At 38.8% G+C, this 15,726-nt stretch overlaps 1 long non-coding RNA gene across 1 annotated transcript; it reads right to left on the bottom strand.

The window, feature by feature from the left end:
* Nucleotides 1-5,069: 5,069 nt before the first annotated feature.
* Nucleotides 5,070-14,819, bottom strand: LOC111820373 (uncharacterized). Its single transcript, XR_002823910.1, has 4 exons — nt 14,335-14,819; nt 13,342-13,407; nt 12,986-13,128; nt 5,070-5,218 (listed from the first exon to the last, which is right to left on the bottom strand). It is a non-coding gene; the product is annotated as an uncharacterized LOC111820373 (long non-coding RNA).
* Between the last annotated feature and the right edge of the window lie 907 nt (nt 14,820-15,726).

Here is a 15,726-nt window from a genome sequence, read left to right as displayed (position 1 = left end):
TCAAATTTAAACTCTTTCCAAGAACTGGTTCAACTAATAGTATCACCATCCCTTAAATTTCCCATGCCATAAACTTGGCGTCTTCCTTAATTTTTCCATTCCCTTACACCTTGTTGTTAGGTGCCAATGAGTTGATGTCCAACTTATGGCAACCCTATGTGACAGAGTGGAACTGTCCCATAGGGTTTTTTGGCTATAATCTGTACAGGAGTAGATCACCAGGTCTTTCTCTTGCAGAGCCACTGGGTGAGTTCAAATGGTCAACCTTTGGGTTAGCAGCTGAGCACTTAATTGTTGCACCACTAGAGCTCCTCCATATCCCTTTTAATACTATAATTCTACTCCTTAATATCCCCAAAACACTCTTCTCTCTTCTATTCCACTGCTTTAATTCATATCTCCCCTTATATTCTCCCTAATGTTATTCTCTACACTTAACAATCTACCTTTCTCACTTTTACCAGAAAGTGACAAATCTGAATGTCACTCTTCTCTTTAAAATCCCAAATAATTCCCCATGCTCCACATATAATATAGTCCAAACTCCCTAATTTAATAGAAAATGCCTTCATGATCTTGTTTCTTCCAAACTTTTTCAGTCTCAACTCCTATTAGCTCCCTCACAAGCTCTAGCCTTATTGAATTTCTTAATTCCCTAAATGAGATGTGTTCTTTGACACCACCAAGTCTTTGCAAACAATCTGCTTAGAATACCATCCACACCATGCACCCCACTGGCCTGGAGATTTCCTGGCATCCTCCAAGTATCAGCTCCAGAGATATCCCCTCTCTGCCACCTTTCCTAACCTTCCAGAACACTGCCTCAGGCAGCAGGAGTGCCCTATAAACTGATAAAATACATAACGTGAAATGCCATTTATCGTAGTTTAGAAAAAGCTATTTAGATTTCTATGTCTTCCACCAACTGTGAACTCCTGCGAGAAAAGAGGACTGCGTAGTATTTATCTTCTCTTTCTTAATGCCTAATATAGTTCTTAGCCCATAGTAAATATTCTGCTGACTCATCGATAAAAATGTTCATACCTGCAGCTTAAAGACTACATGATCCTTTTTATTACTGTTGTAAAAATATCAATAACACACTTGCCAATTTAACGTTTTCACATGTAAAATTTAGTGACATCAATGACGTCAATCATGTTCTGCAACCATCATCAATATCTGTTGACAAATTCCAACCACCATAAACAGAACCTTAGTGATTTGCAGTGGTTAAGACCTATGGCTGCTAACTAAAAGGTAGGCAGTTTGACTCCACCAGCCACTCCTTGGAAGCCCTATGGGGCAGTTCTACTCTATCCTACAGGGTCGCTATGAGTCGGAATCGATTCATCGGCAGTGGGCTTTCTTTTTTTTTTAATTCTTCCTAAACAATGGGTCCTCTTTCTCCCACCCTCCTGCCCCTGGTAACCACTAAGACGTGCTCTCTCTAGTCTCTTCCAGACCTAAGATCTATGATCATGCATCATTAGTCAAGGACCCAAATACTTTTACCTAGGACTGCACAGAGAAACATACCTGTCTCTCCCTATTTGTAAGCCCTGCATTTTATGCACTCTGTAATGTAGATGTCACTATATGCTGTCTCATAGGCAGCCACTTCCAGCTTCAGTCTATTTTTTTAGAATGCATAGGGATAAGTGTACATTATCCTCTCTTAGAACAAATGGCACTTCAGCTTGACCAAGTTTAATGTCCATATAAAAATCAGGAATGCCACAAATTGAAGCATATAGAAACATCTCTCATCTCTCCTTCAGGCTCTGTCTGCCATCTGCATCCTACATCCCCACTGCCAACCTACATCTGACCACTTTCAATCTAGAAAGCTCATTCTCTGTGGAATACTTGAATCAGAACTAATTACAGCTATAACTAAAATGGTCCTATGAATGCATGCACTGCACAACAAGAATACTTTTACTGGGTTACTTAGCCTTGGCATGCTAGGTCTGTTAATGCGCTCTGCCTGGCTTCACTGCAGACGTACTTCAGAAAATGTAAGCCTGCAGTTAAAGTCATAGGAGGCCAAAGAAACCTGGAGAAATAAAGAATCAAATTCATCTCCTTGGGAATATGTTTTAAAACAATCCACTAATGGGAATAAGAGGTTCATTTCAGAGCAGATGTTAAAGCAAAGCAGAGGCAGGTTCAGTTTTGTAGGTTTTGTTCACTTGCTGGTTCGTCTTTTCTTTCTCTTTCTTTTTTTTTTGTTTTTGTTTTTGTTTTTGTTTTCTTCTTCTTTGCTGCATTAGTCTTACTTCAGTTTAGAAAAGGAACCTGAGACACTACTCAGAGCAAAAAGCTGTGCTGGGGCTTGTGATGCTCAAGTTGCCTAACTTGCAGAGGAAGGAAGGAGGGAAAGAAGGAGGGAGGGGGGAAGGAAGGAATGGAAGGAGGGAGGGAAGGACAGAGGGGAAAGAAGGAAAGAAGGGAGCGAGGGAGGAAGGCGGGGAGAGACTGGCCCATTGCCTGGTTTTCTCTCACTCAGTTATAAAAGTATGGTTCTTGCTCTCTGAAGAGGAAATACAATGAAAAAAATCAATTCTGTATGGTGTCTGCAAAGCATAAAAGTAATCAGCTTGGTCCTTAGCTAATTTCATCACAATAGAGAAAAATATGGGAATTAACAGATAACAATCAGGCAATGCCTGAAGTCAAAGATCTACATCATGGTGGTTAATACTTTGGACAATGAATCAAAAAAGAGTTGGGCTTAAAACTTCCTCTTCCATTTATAGGCTGTGTAACCTTGAACAAACCACTTACCATCTCTGAGCCTTAAAAGAAGGAATCCTGTAAGAAAGGAATAAAAATGCCTGCATTGGTCGTAGTAAGAATTACAAAGTAAGATATGTAAAGGATTTGGCACAGAAAAATAAGCATTCATGAAAATCTATCTGTTTTTATTAGGTTATGAAACCAGAAGATGAGTTTTAAGTCTGTTTGATTCCATTAACAAGACTACAGTCATGCATCATTTCATGTCCATGATACATTCTGTGAAATAGGATGTTATGTGATGTGGACGCTGTGTGAACACGCCTAAATCACAAACAATAGCATTCACTGATTTCCCACTGTTGTGTTATTTAATAACCTTTCGTTTCACTTCCAAACTGATACTTCTCCTTTGCCCCTTGCTGCCGCTATCACTAGCACAGGTTTTGCCGTGTTTGGGAGCCATGATGCACTTTACGGTAACGTTTTCAGAAGGAAATTAAACAGAGAGATAATGCTACAACACTCAAGAGACACGCGATACACGAGATTGGATGCTGCTGCCTGTGAGCGGAAGTATACACTGTTATACGATGAACTTTTATTTGTAAGTAGGGAAAGTCCACATTAAAATAACAATAGAAAGTACAGTACAGTATAGACATAAGCCAGTAACATAGGTGTTATGACTATCAAGACATATGTGTTACAGGTTATATATATACTGTACCACTATGTACCTGGCAGCACAATCACTTTGTACACAAGAGACATGAGATACACGTGTTGCGTGCTGGAAGCTGTTGCATTCCCTAAATCCAGTTATGTCTCCTATGCCCCGTTCTCTGATCGGGATTTCTGAACTCTATTATAACCTTACAGGAGCACGGGCGTATATACGGCCAGACATTGCCTGAACAGACATTATGTGGCATATGACTGTACTATTTTTCAAATAAATAAAAGGCAAAAAAGGCCTAGATCAATGAAAAATATTCATTTCCCAACAAATGTTAAAACCACAATAGATTACTATGTGCATGAAAATCAAGTTCTAGTCTAAATTAGCCATCATTTTCAGAAAAACACTTAACATCTAGATATAGTTCAAGATATTGAGGATTTTGGAGTTTAAGAGGGAACGGAATTGGTTCCAAAGATAATGGAGGCGATGAGGAGATTGTGGTTAATCTCAGGAAGAATTTTCAAGCACTTCATTGTCCAGTTGAAATGTACTGCTCCAGGAGATAATTTCCTACATTCAGGTGTCAAAGCATAGGATAAAAGACCACTTCATTCATTCATCCATTTATCACTTAGCAAATACTACTGAGTATCCACTAAGCACTAGTCAGTGCTGTATACACTGTGTTAGACACAAAAGCTAACTGGTTTATGATTCTTGGCCTAGGCAAGTTCATAGTCTACTTGAAGAGACAAAATACAATATAAAAAGTTAAGTGCCATTAAAAACAAAGAAATGGAAGAAGACATGGGCATTTACACGGCTTGGGGCAATCAGTGAAATTCACAGAGGAGGATGAATAAGGAAAAGTCTGGGCCTATCCAAGGAACTCTGGGCAAGTTAGCTGTAGGAAGGACAAATGTGCTCCAGAAGACCAGGAGATGAAAGCAGTCCTTGTGTGCCAAGGTAATCAGTTTGGTTTGTTCCACGGACTCTGCGGAGCCTGCAGATTAGTTTAAGTAGAGAAGTATGACAACCACCACCACTTTCCTCTGTTTTCTGACTGAGACGGCGCGTAAGTGTTCTGAACGGCAGTTTGCTCACCCAGGCAATGAGGATAATGATGTCATTGCACCTGGTTTCTAAACGTTGGCTTGGTCTCTAGTTGGTGGCCCTGGTCATTGAGTCTGATCTCTGACTGGTCTTGGTTTCACTGATTCGACCCTTGGACTTCCTGAGGACTTGGACTTAGACTATTTCCAGGCATGGCTACTTCAGGACATATCGACTCCACCAACTCTGTTCAACCAGACACCAAACACATGTCAGAAGTCTAGTTTTACAAGCAACCATCCTCTGATGGGAGCCCTGGTGGTACAGTGGTTAAGAGTACGCCTGCTAACCAAAAAGGACTGCAGTTTGAATCCACCAGCCACTCCTTGGAAACCCTATGGGGCAGTTCTACTCTGTCCTATAAGGGTCACTATGAGTCGGAATCAACTGGTCCTCTGATGTCCCTGGTGCAACATGTTTGCCACTTTAGCTATATGATAATCTTTGGGATGTTGAAGGAGATGAATGGACTTTGGAGTCAATGTGGCAGTTAAAAAAAAAACCTTTATTTTTTAGACTTGCATATATAGCTGTTTTGGAATGCAGTTGTTTTCTTCTTGAGTTTCAGATATAAGACTGCTACAGTCACATCACAATATTCAATGGTGACATCTTGTTTGTTCTTGTCATTCCCGCCCCTTTTCATTTAGAACCAGAGTAATGTTGTACTTCAAATACCTAAAGAAAAAAAAAGGCATTTGAAAAATATCAGAATATATATAAAGAACTTTGAAATATCAGTAAGAAAAAGACATTCAACCCAATGAGTTCACAGAGAGGAAATCAAAATGTCCAATAAACATGAAAAGAGTAGTTACCACAGAAAAGCAAATTGAAATTAGATACAATTTGAAACCCATCGTATTTCTAAAATTTAAATATCTAGCAATACCAAAGGTTGGCAACTATGTGGATCAATAGGAAGCCCTATACACAGATGTTACAATGATTTTGCAAAACAATTTAGCAACATCCAATAAAATCAGAAGATGCAAGCACTCCATAACGTTGTGTTGTTGTTGTGGGTACGGTCAAATCAATTTCAACTCATAACCACCCCACGTGACAGAGTAGAACTGCCCCATAGGGTTTTCTTGGCTGTAATCTTTATGGAAGCAGATCGCCAGGTCTTTCTTCCACAGAGCTGTTGGGTAGGTTTGAGCCACTAACCTTTCAGTTAGCAGCTGAGCGCTTAACTGTTTTTGACACCAGGGCTTCTTCCTACCTATAATACTCCTGGATCTCAGAGAACAGTCACACATATGCACGATAAGACATGTACAAGAATGTTTATTTTCATATGATTTGTGAAAATGAAATGTGAAAAAGATAATTTAAATGATCATGAAAAAAAGAACTGGTCAATAAAGAGGAATGCTATAAAACAGGTAAAATGAATTACATCATGCTACTTTACCAACAGAGTAATCTCAAAAAAACATGAAATGCAGCAAAATAGTGCACACAGTTTGATCCACACATAAAATAGAGACATGCAGAAAATGTGTACAGTATGATTGCAATTATATAAAGTTTGAAAACATACATGGAAATGCAAAATACTAAATTTGGGAGTCTTTACCTCTAGAAAGAGGAAGGAATGCGATTTACAAGGGGTGTACAGGGGCTTCCACTCCATTAATAATGTTTTATTCCTTAAGAAGTTAAAAAAAGAGAAGGAAGGCAAAAGAGAAAGAGGAAAGAGAAGGTGGAAAATATAGAGAAAGAGGGGAGAAATAAGGTCTAAAGAAAATGTAGCAAAATGTTGATTGACGGAAGTGAAAGGTACATGAGTACTGTATTATTCTGTATATTTATCTGAATATTTTAAACATTTCATAGTTTAAAAAAGAGACAGATCTCTTCAAGTCACGGAAGTTCCAATTAATCAACTGGTACTCTATAGTCTTCAAAGAATTCAAACACACGTGCACACACACGCATGTTCTTGCACATCCAAAAAAAATCATACCAGAGAAACCAAGTAAATGTCTCTGAATTCCTCATCTTCTAATCACCCCAACTAAAGTGGACATTAGGTCCTCCAGCCATTGTGGAGTTTTTTAAACGTAATGGTAACTTTTTGTAACTCAGCTCCAAAGAATTATGTTTATTAATACATTTAAATAATTTTAGCACTTACTCATTAGTAGTACAAGTTACCAAAAAACCAAACCCATTGCCATCAAGTCAATTCCGACTCATAGTGACCTTGTAGCACAGAGTAGAACTGCCCCATAAGGTTTCCAAGGAGGTAGATTCGAACTACTGACTTTTTAGTTAGCAGCCAAGCTCTTAACCACTACGCCACCAGTGCTCCAACCAGTAGTACAAGATAGCAGGTACTATATAAACAAGAAGATGGATCTATTGTTTCCTTCCTTATGAATACTACAGAAGAAACTTTATAAAGTATTGAAGATTTTGTTCAATGACCAATGCAACCAACATCTAAAGTGGTCGCCCAGATATTATCTACCTCTTCTTCAGACCTTCAGTGAACCATCAGTAAATCTAGTCTATGGCTCGTTTTTTGATCTGTACTGTAAAGATAACATACTTACAATGATTTATAAACACTGACAACATTTCTAAGATCTTCAAAGACAAGATTCTACCATATATGAAATCAGCATCAATACTAAGCATGTAGAATGTTATCAAAAGCATCTCAAGTATAAAAATAGATGTCAGGAGCTCAAACCAAATTTAATTTCTGTTTAGTTTTGATTTGAAAATATTTTAATGTTCTGGTTCTGTCGTTTTAGAAAAAAATACTCAGGGATGGTTCTGGTTTGAATAGGTTGAGTGCAACTGAAACATTTCTCCATTGGTTTGTGGTTAACCAATTAATTTATTGTTTCAGAAATTGAAGTCAGTTAGCCAGCCCCAGGTTTGGATTTCTGGTTCATTTCAGTTCAAGTTCCTGGCAACTGTATACTTAGAAAATTTTATGTTTCCTAAATCATCATGTGCTAAATATCCCAACTTCCTCAAAAACCACAAGTCTTCTTCAACCCTCTCTTACTCTGGTAGGATAATGGAAGAATGTCCTCGAAAGAGGCTGCCCGTGGAGGCAACCCAAAGTAGAGCAGAAGCAAGGTAACAAAAAGTGTGAGAGCAAAAAAATAAAAATAAATTAATAATTTTTTTTTTTTAAGTCCTAGAGCAAAGAGGACTCCTGTAGTTCTACTTTCTACAGACATAGGATAGCTAACTTAACATGGGTACCTTTCTTGGGCATCAGAAGTCACTACATCGACAACTCTCATCCATCATGTCCAGACACAAATGTGGATCTCTTTTAGCTAGGAGACATGTGGCAAGTAATCACTTACAAATAATTGTTTAATTTTTTCCAGTGGATATATCGATACACACATATATTAAATATGTAATGGTTGTATATATACATACACACTAATGAGTTATTCTCAGTCATCTGCATTCTGAAAGGCTTTCTTGTTGAGGAGGAATATGCATGTGGTTACAGCATGTACACCTTGGGGAATATGTCACGTATATGAGCATAACCCATTGCATGTGGCAGCAGGAAAAAAAAAATGACAACAGATACTTTGTTTGATATTCCCTTATTCCTGTCCATACCATAAGACAAAACTTGGGAATGAAAATGTGAGAATTTGGATAAGGGGCTACGGGCTGAGGTATATCCTTAGGTTTCCTAGGTCTTCAATTCCTTGAAGCATTGGAATAACTATAGGAGAATAGCTGAAACCTATTAAAGCTAACTGGCACCAAGAATAACCAGCTTCAACATTATCACAGGCACCTTGGAATGACGGCTCTAAAGACTGTAAATTTCTGTCTTACTTTTCTAGGGCTGCCATAACAAAGTACCACAAAGTAGGTGGCTTTGAAGAACAAAACTTTATTGTCACACTGTTCTGGAGGTTTGCTGTTGTTTTTGTCAGGTACTGTTGAGTTGCTTCCGACTCATAGCGACCCTATGTACAGCAGAACGAAACACTGCCCAGTCCTGCACCAACATCACAATCTTTGTTAGGTTTGAGCTCATTGTTGAGCAACTGTATCAATCCATCTTGTTGACAGCCTTCCTCTTTTTTGTTGAACCTCTACTTAACCAAAGATGATGCCCTTCTCCAGGGACTGGTCCCTTCTGATAATATGTCCAAAGTACGTAAGACGAAGTCTCGCCATCCTTGCTTCCAAGGAGCACTCTGGTTGTGTTTCTTTCATACTTGTTTGTTCTTCTGGCAGTCCATGGTATATTCTACATTCTTTGCCAACACCATAATTCAAAGGCATCAATTCTTCTCTGGTCTTCCTTATTCATTGTCCAGCTTTCACATGCATATGAGTCGATTGAAAATATCATGGCTTGGGTCAGGGACAACTTACTTCTCAAAGTGAAATCTTTGCTTTTGAGCACTTTAAAGAAGTCTTTTGCAGCAGATTTGCCCAACATAATATGTCATTTGATTTCTTAACTGCTGTTTCCATGGGCATTGATTGTGGATCCAAGTAAAATGAAATCCTTGATAACTTCTATCTTTTCTCCATTTATCATGATGTTGCTTATTGGTCCAGTTGCGAAGATTCTTGTTTTCTTTATGTTGAGGTGTAATCCATACTGAAGGTTGTAGTCTCATCTTCGTCAGTAAATGCTTCAAGTCCTCTTCACTTTCAGCAAGCAGGGTTGTGTCATCTGCGTATCACAGGTTGTTAATGAGTCTTCCACCAATCCTGATGCCACATTCTTCTTTATATAGTCCAGTTCTTGGATTATTTGCTCAGCATACAGATGGAATAATATGATGAAAGATGCAACACTGATGGACATCTTTCTTGATTTTAAACCATGCAACATTCCCTTGCTCTGTTCGAACAACTGCCTCTTGGTCTTGAACAGGTTCCACATGAGCATACTGAGGTGTTCTGGAATTCCCATTCTTCTGAATGTTATCCATAATTTGTTATGATCCACACAGTTGAATGTCTTTGCATAGTCAATAAAACACAGGTAAATATCTTACTGGTATTCTCTGCTTTCAGCCAAGATCCATCTGACATCAGCAATGATATCCCTTGTTCCATGTCCTCTTCAGAATCTGGCTTGAACTTCTGGCAGTTCCCTGTTGATGTACTGCTGCAACCACTTTTGAATGATTTTCAGCAAAATTTTGCTTGCATGTGATATTAATGATATGGTTCAATAATTTCCTCATTCTGTTTGATCACCTTTCTTTGGAATGGGCACAAATACAAACATTTTCCAGTCGGTTGGCCAGGTAGCTGTCCTCCAAATTTCTTGACATAGACAAATAGAGCACGTCCAGCATTGCATCTGTTTGTCGAAACATCTCAACTGGTATTCTGTCAATTCCTGGAGCCTTGTTTTTCACCAATGCCTTCAGTGCAGCTTAGACTTCTTCCTTCAATACCATCAGTTCTTGATCAGATACTTCTTGAAATGGTTGAACATTGATCAGTTCTTTTTGTACATTGACTGTGTGTATTCCTTCCATCTTCTTTTGATGCTTCCTGTGTCATTCAATATTTTGTCCATAGAACCCTTCAAAATTGCAACTTGTGGCTTGAATTTCTTCTTCAGTTCTTTCAGCTTGAGAAATTCCGAGCGTGTTCTTTCCATTTGGTTTTCTAACTCCAGATCTCTGCACATTTCATTATAATCTTTTACTTTTTCTTCTTAAGCTGCCCTTTGAAATCTTCTGTCCAGCTCTTTTACTTCATCATTTCATCCATCCACTTTAGTTACTCTATGTTCAAGAGCAAGTTTCAGAGTCTCTTCTGGCATCCATTTTGGTCTTCTCTTTCTTTGCTGTCTTTTTAATGACCTCTTGCTTTTCTCATGTACGATGTCCTTGATGTCTTCCCACAACTTGTCTGGTCTTCAGTCATTAGTATTCAATGAGTCAAATCTATTATTGAGATGGTCTCCAAATCCAGGTGGGATTTTTTCAAGGTTGTATTTTGGCTCTTGCAGATTTGTTTTAATTTTCTTCAGCTTCAACTTGAACTTGCATATGAGCAATTGATGATCTGTTCCACAGTCGGCTCCTGGCCTTGTTCTGACTGATGATATTGAGCTTTTCTATGATCTCTTTTTCCACAGATGTAGTCGATTTGATTCCTGTGTTTTTTATCCAGTGAGGTCCACTTGTATAGTTGCCATTTATGTTGTTGAAAAAAGGTATTTCCACTGAATAGGTTGTTGGTCTTGCAAAATTCTATCATGAGATCTCTGATGTCATTTCTATCACCAAGGCCATATTTTCCAACTACCAATCCTTCTTCATTTCCAACTTTTGCATTCCAATCATCAGTAATTAACAATGTATCTTGATTACGTTTGATCAATTTCAGACTGCAGAAGTTGGTAAAAATCTTCAATTTCTTCATCTTTGGTCTCAGTGGTTGGTGTGTAAGTTTGAATAATAGTTGTATTAACTGGTTTTCCTTGTAGGTGTATGGATATTATCCTATCACTGACAGTGTTGTACTTCAGGACAGATCTTGAAATGTTCTTTTTGATAATGAATGCGATACCATTTCTCTTCAATTTGTTGTTCCCAGCATAGTAGACCATATGACTGATGATTCAAAATGGCCAATACCAGTCCATTTCAGCTCACTAATGCCTAGGATATCAATCATTATGCATTCCATTTCATTTCTGATGACTTCCCATTTTTCTAGATTCAAACTTCATACATTCCATGTTCCAATTATTAATGGATGTGTAGAGCTCTTTCTTCTCATTTTGAGTCATGCCACATCAGCAAATGAAGGTCCTGAAAGCTTGACTCCATCCACATCATTAAAGTAGACTCTACTTTGAGGACCCAGCTCTTCCCCAGTTGTATTTTGAGTGCCTTCCAACCCAAGAGGCTCATCTTCCAGCACTCTATTAGTCAGTGTTCCCCTGCTATTCATAAGGTTTTCACTGGCCAATGTTTTCAGAAGTAGACTGCCAGGTCCTTCTTCCTAGTCTTTCTTAGTTTGGAAGCTCCACTGAAACCTGTCCACCAAGGGTGACCCTGCTGGTACGTGGAATACCGGTGGCAAAGCTTTCAGTATCACAGCAACATGCACACCACCACAGTACGACAAACTGACTGGCAAACTGACTGACAGATGTCTAGTGGTAGCTAGACATCCAAATTAGGGTATTGGCTATGTTGATTCCTTCTGAGGGCCCTGAGAAAGAAACTGTTACATGCCTCTCTCCTAGCTTCTGGTGGCTCCTGGAAATCCTTGGCATTCCTTGGCTGCAGCTAAATCTTCACCTGGCATCTTCTTCCTAACTCTTTGTGTCTCTTTTATAAGACATCACTTGGATAGGATTAGGGCCCACTTTCTTTTGGCATGAGTGCATGTAAACTAATAATATCTTGAAAGAGCCTATTCCAAAAAAGGTCACGTTCACAGGTACCAGGGGTTAGGACTTTAACATATCTTTTTGGAGGGACACAATTTAATCCATAACAATTTCTGGTTTTATTCTGGCTTAAGAGAAAAATGAGAATGTTGTGTTCAACCAGTTTACAAATCTTTTTTTAAAAAAAAAATAATAATATTTTATTGTATTTTGGGTGAAGGTTTACATAGCCATTTAGGTTCCCATTCACCAGTTTCTACACAAGTTGTTAAGTGACATTAGTTACATTCTTCATAATATGTGAACATTCTCAATATTTCTGTTCTAGTTGTTCCATTTTCATTCATCTAGTTTCCCTGCCTCCTTACATTCTCATCTTTGCTTTAAAGTAATTATTTTGTTTTAAAGTAATTGTTTGGTCTCATATAGGTGATATTTTAAAGGCGCATAGTACTTACAGGTGGTATTCATTATTTTTTGAGCCAATTTGTTATTTAGCTACAAGGTGACCTGAGGGGTTAGTTTCAGTTCAAGGCTTGAAGGGTATCTCAGGGCAATAGTCTCCAGGAGTCCTCCAGTCTCAAGAGTTTACAGATTATTAAAACTACCTTGAGAGGAGGTACAATTAGACCAGCTGACTTTGGTTAAACGCAAATTTTCATGAGCTCAAGTAGTAAGTGTCAAAAAGGAATCTTCCCCAATATCCCAAATTTAAACTCTGCATGGTGCAACTGAGAAGGAATTTGCAAAATCTCCTAATCTAATGGTTTCCAAACTTAACTGACCATCAGAATCAGCTGCAGAGTTTTATCTTAAAAAATAAGAAAGAAAAGAAAAACTATTAAATAAGAATTTCTAGTGCTAGATCTTGGAGAAATCTATCATTTTAAAAAGCTCCTTCTCATGATCAGCTGGGTTTGGACACCACTAACCTAGTCCATCTGCCTTCTTCCATTCAGAATAATGCCAGAATAACAGCTTCCCAGTTATGATATTAATAGCTAATATGTGTGAAGTGCCTATTGTGGACCAGACACTTTAACATTATCTTTAATACTTACATCCATCTTTGAATTCATGCTGTGAGTAGATTGCTTCCTACAGTCTCCTCTCTCTAGATATTCAGCCCTCTTCTTATGCAGTTTTTCTCTTCACATGCTCTTAATGGACATTGTTAAGTTTCCATGTGTTGCTGCAGGAAGTCCTGCCGTTTAAGCCAAGAAGATAAATTAAGTGAGTTGCATTCTTCATCAACAGTAGGTTCTCAGAGATACTTCCTAGGACCTTTAAGGTATACACTCTACTGTTCTCAGAGTTGCGGCATGGCAATCCCCCTGATGACCAAGGAGATTAACAAACTCTTGGGAAGTTAATGTGGTCCTGATTCACAAGCTGGTGTAAATTACCCAATACAAACCTATTTGCTTGATCACCAGGCAGTCCCAGGGGCTGGTGCTTCCAGAATGCAACCTCTCCTTCCCACCTAAAACGATTTCCATATGAGACCAACTTATGCTTTAAGTTGACAGGCACACTCAAAACATTAAGACACTTGGTTATATGGCTAGGTTTTCACATACAGAGTGGTTTGACTATTATTGAAGATATCCACAATAAAACAAGCTTAACTTTGAGCAATTTTGTTGCTGATGTTCTGCTTCTGCTTGCTTCCAGAATTTCTAGCAACAAACACTTTAATCAGAGTCTGCATAAATTTTTCACATTTCAAATGATTATTTGGCATCCTGCAGAGAAAATTTACCTGTGAAGCACAGTTTTCCAAAAGAATAAAATCTAATAAGACAGCACCGGACACTATTCGAGGCACCACTGCCGCCCTCTCCTGCCACCCACCCTCATTTTCTTTACATCATTTCTGCCCCCAACCAAAGCCTCCCCAGGAAAAGTTTTGGCAGCCTAAAGACATAGCTAATCCCCTTATAAATAGTTGTTCTTCCAAATTGCCAGAAAATTGAATGGATTATAACACAATAGAGCTAAAAAAGTTAGTGCCTCCATAATAATTGTCAACTACACTTCAATGGAGTCCCTGGGTGATTGCAAGCAGCTAACAACCTCAGCTGTTAACTGAAATGTTGGAGATTTGAGTTCACCCAGAGGCCTCTTGTAAGAAAAGCTTAGCAATCTACTTCTGAAAACCCAATGGAGCACAGTTCTACTCTGACACACCTGGGGTAGCCATGAGTTGAAGTCAACAGCAACTGGTTTTTTACCCTTCTACTGTGATTATTTAATCTCCTTCAGTCAGTCATATGTTTTCTACCTTACAACTAATGGATAAAACAGGAGAGAGAAATAAGAGATTGTTTCACAAATTATAAAACTTCATGAACTCTGTTTACAGAAATATGGAAATTTAGGGCATTTCAAAATCAGGATCGTAACTTACTTTACAGTGTTCAAAACGCTTTTGTGGACATTCTCACGCTTGATCCTCACAGCTATCGTCAGAGGAAGCAAATGTGGAGCAGTGGCAGAAGCAGGAAACTTGAGTTCGAATTCAGGTTCAACTACTTATTTGCTGTCTAATCAACAGTTATTGAATCTATCTGCACCTCCAATTTCCTGTCTGTAAAATGTGGGTGATGACAGCTACCGTTCACTCATCAGCTGACTTACAGTTTCTCTCTATGCAAATCCCCATGGGAGTTTTTTATCTTGACAGTATGATTCCAATATAGAACAGTTTGAAGGAAGAGCCAGTAAAAACTTTTTAAGAGTAATAATGGGAGACTATCAGGGTGGTAAATTAACTGCATTCATGACCCCAGTTCTCCATTCCTCCCTGTATCCACCTGTTTTGCAGTGTGACTCTTCAGCTCCATCCATCAAAAGGTGGAGTATATTTTTCTGCCCCTCACGTTTGAGTTCAATCATGTCACTTACTTTGGCCAATGCGATGTGACCAAATTTGCTGCAAGCAGAAGCTTGAAAAAGTGCTTGCTCATTTCTGTTTCCTGTTTTGCCCTCCTAGCCGACCGCGTGAATATGTCTGGGCTAGCCTGCTAAAGGATAAAGCTACATGGCCCTGTTGCCTTCATTACCCGAGCAAACACCCAGCAGACCCCCAGACATGAGAATGAGGTCAGGTAAAATCAGAAAAACTGCCCTATAGAAGAATGATCTGAGTGACTATTTTCTCAATCCACTTGAGATGGAACATAGCTAATTCATTACATGTAATGAATGCCTTAGGGCATTCAGGCTTAAATATCGATAAGAAAACCAGTTGCCATGGAGTCGATTCTGACTCATGGCAACCCCAGTGTCGCAGGGTAGAACTGTTTGCTCCGTAGGGTTTTCATGGCTGTGATCTTTAGGAAGCAGATACGCCAGGCCTTTCTTCTGAGATCCTCTGGTTTCAAACCACCAACTGTTTGGTTAGTAGCTGAAAACCCACTTAACCGTTTGTGCCACCTAGGGACTCCCGACTATCCCTGGAACCCTGTTAACAAGGGCTGTTTTAAGCCATTGCATTCTGGGGCAGTTGTTATACAGTATAATTGTGGCAAGAGATAACGGATGTAGCCACATACCAAAATGCATTATACAACCATCATCATTAAAATAATATGTCACCAAATTAACCGATTTAATGGATCAAAATTAGATATAAAAACAGTGTGACATATTCCTAAAATATACTATAAAGGTGGCATTTTAAGTTTTTGGAGAAGCAATGGAAGATTCAATAAAGTCTGTTGGGACAAGCGGCTACTATATGAAGAGCAAAGCCTTACTTCACTACCAGGCACCTTGCCCTAAAATAAACTCCAGATGG

Source organism: Trichechus manatus, unplaced genomic scaffold (genome assembly GCF_000243295.1).
Source record: "Trichechus manatus latirostris isolate Lorelei unplaced genomic scaffold, TriManLat1.0 scaffold00035, whole genome shotgun sequence".
Classification (NCBI taxonomy): domain Eukaryota; kingdom Metazoa; phylum Chordata; class Mammalia; order Sirenia; family Trichechidae; genus Trichechus; species Trichechus manatus.
This window is presented reverse-complemented; position numbering and strand designations above follow the sequence as displayed.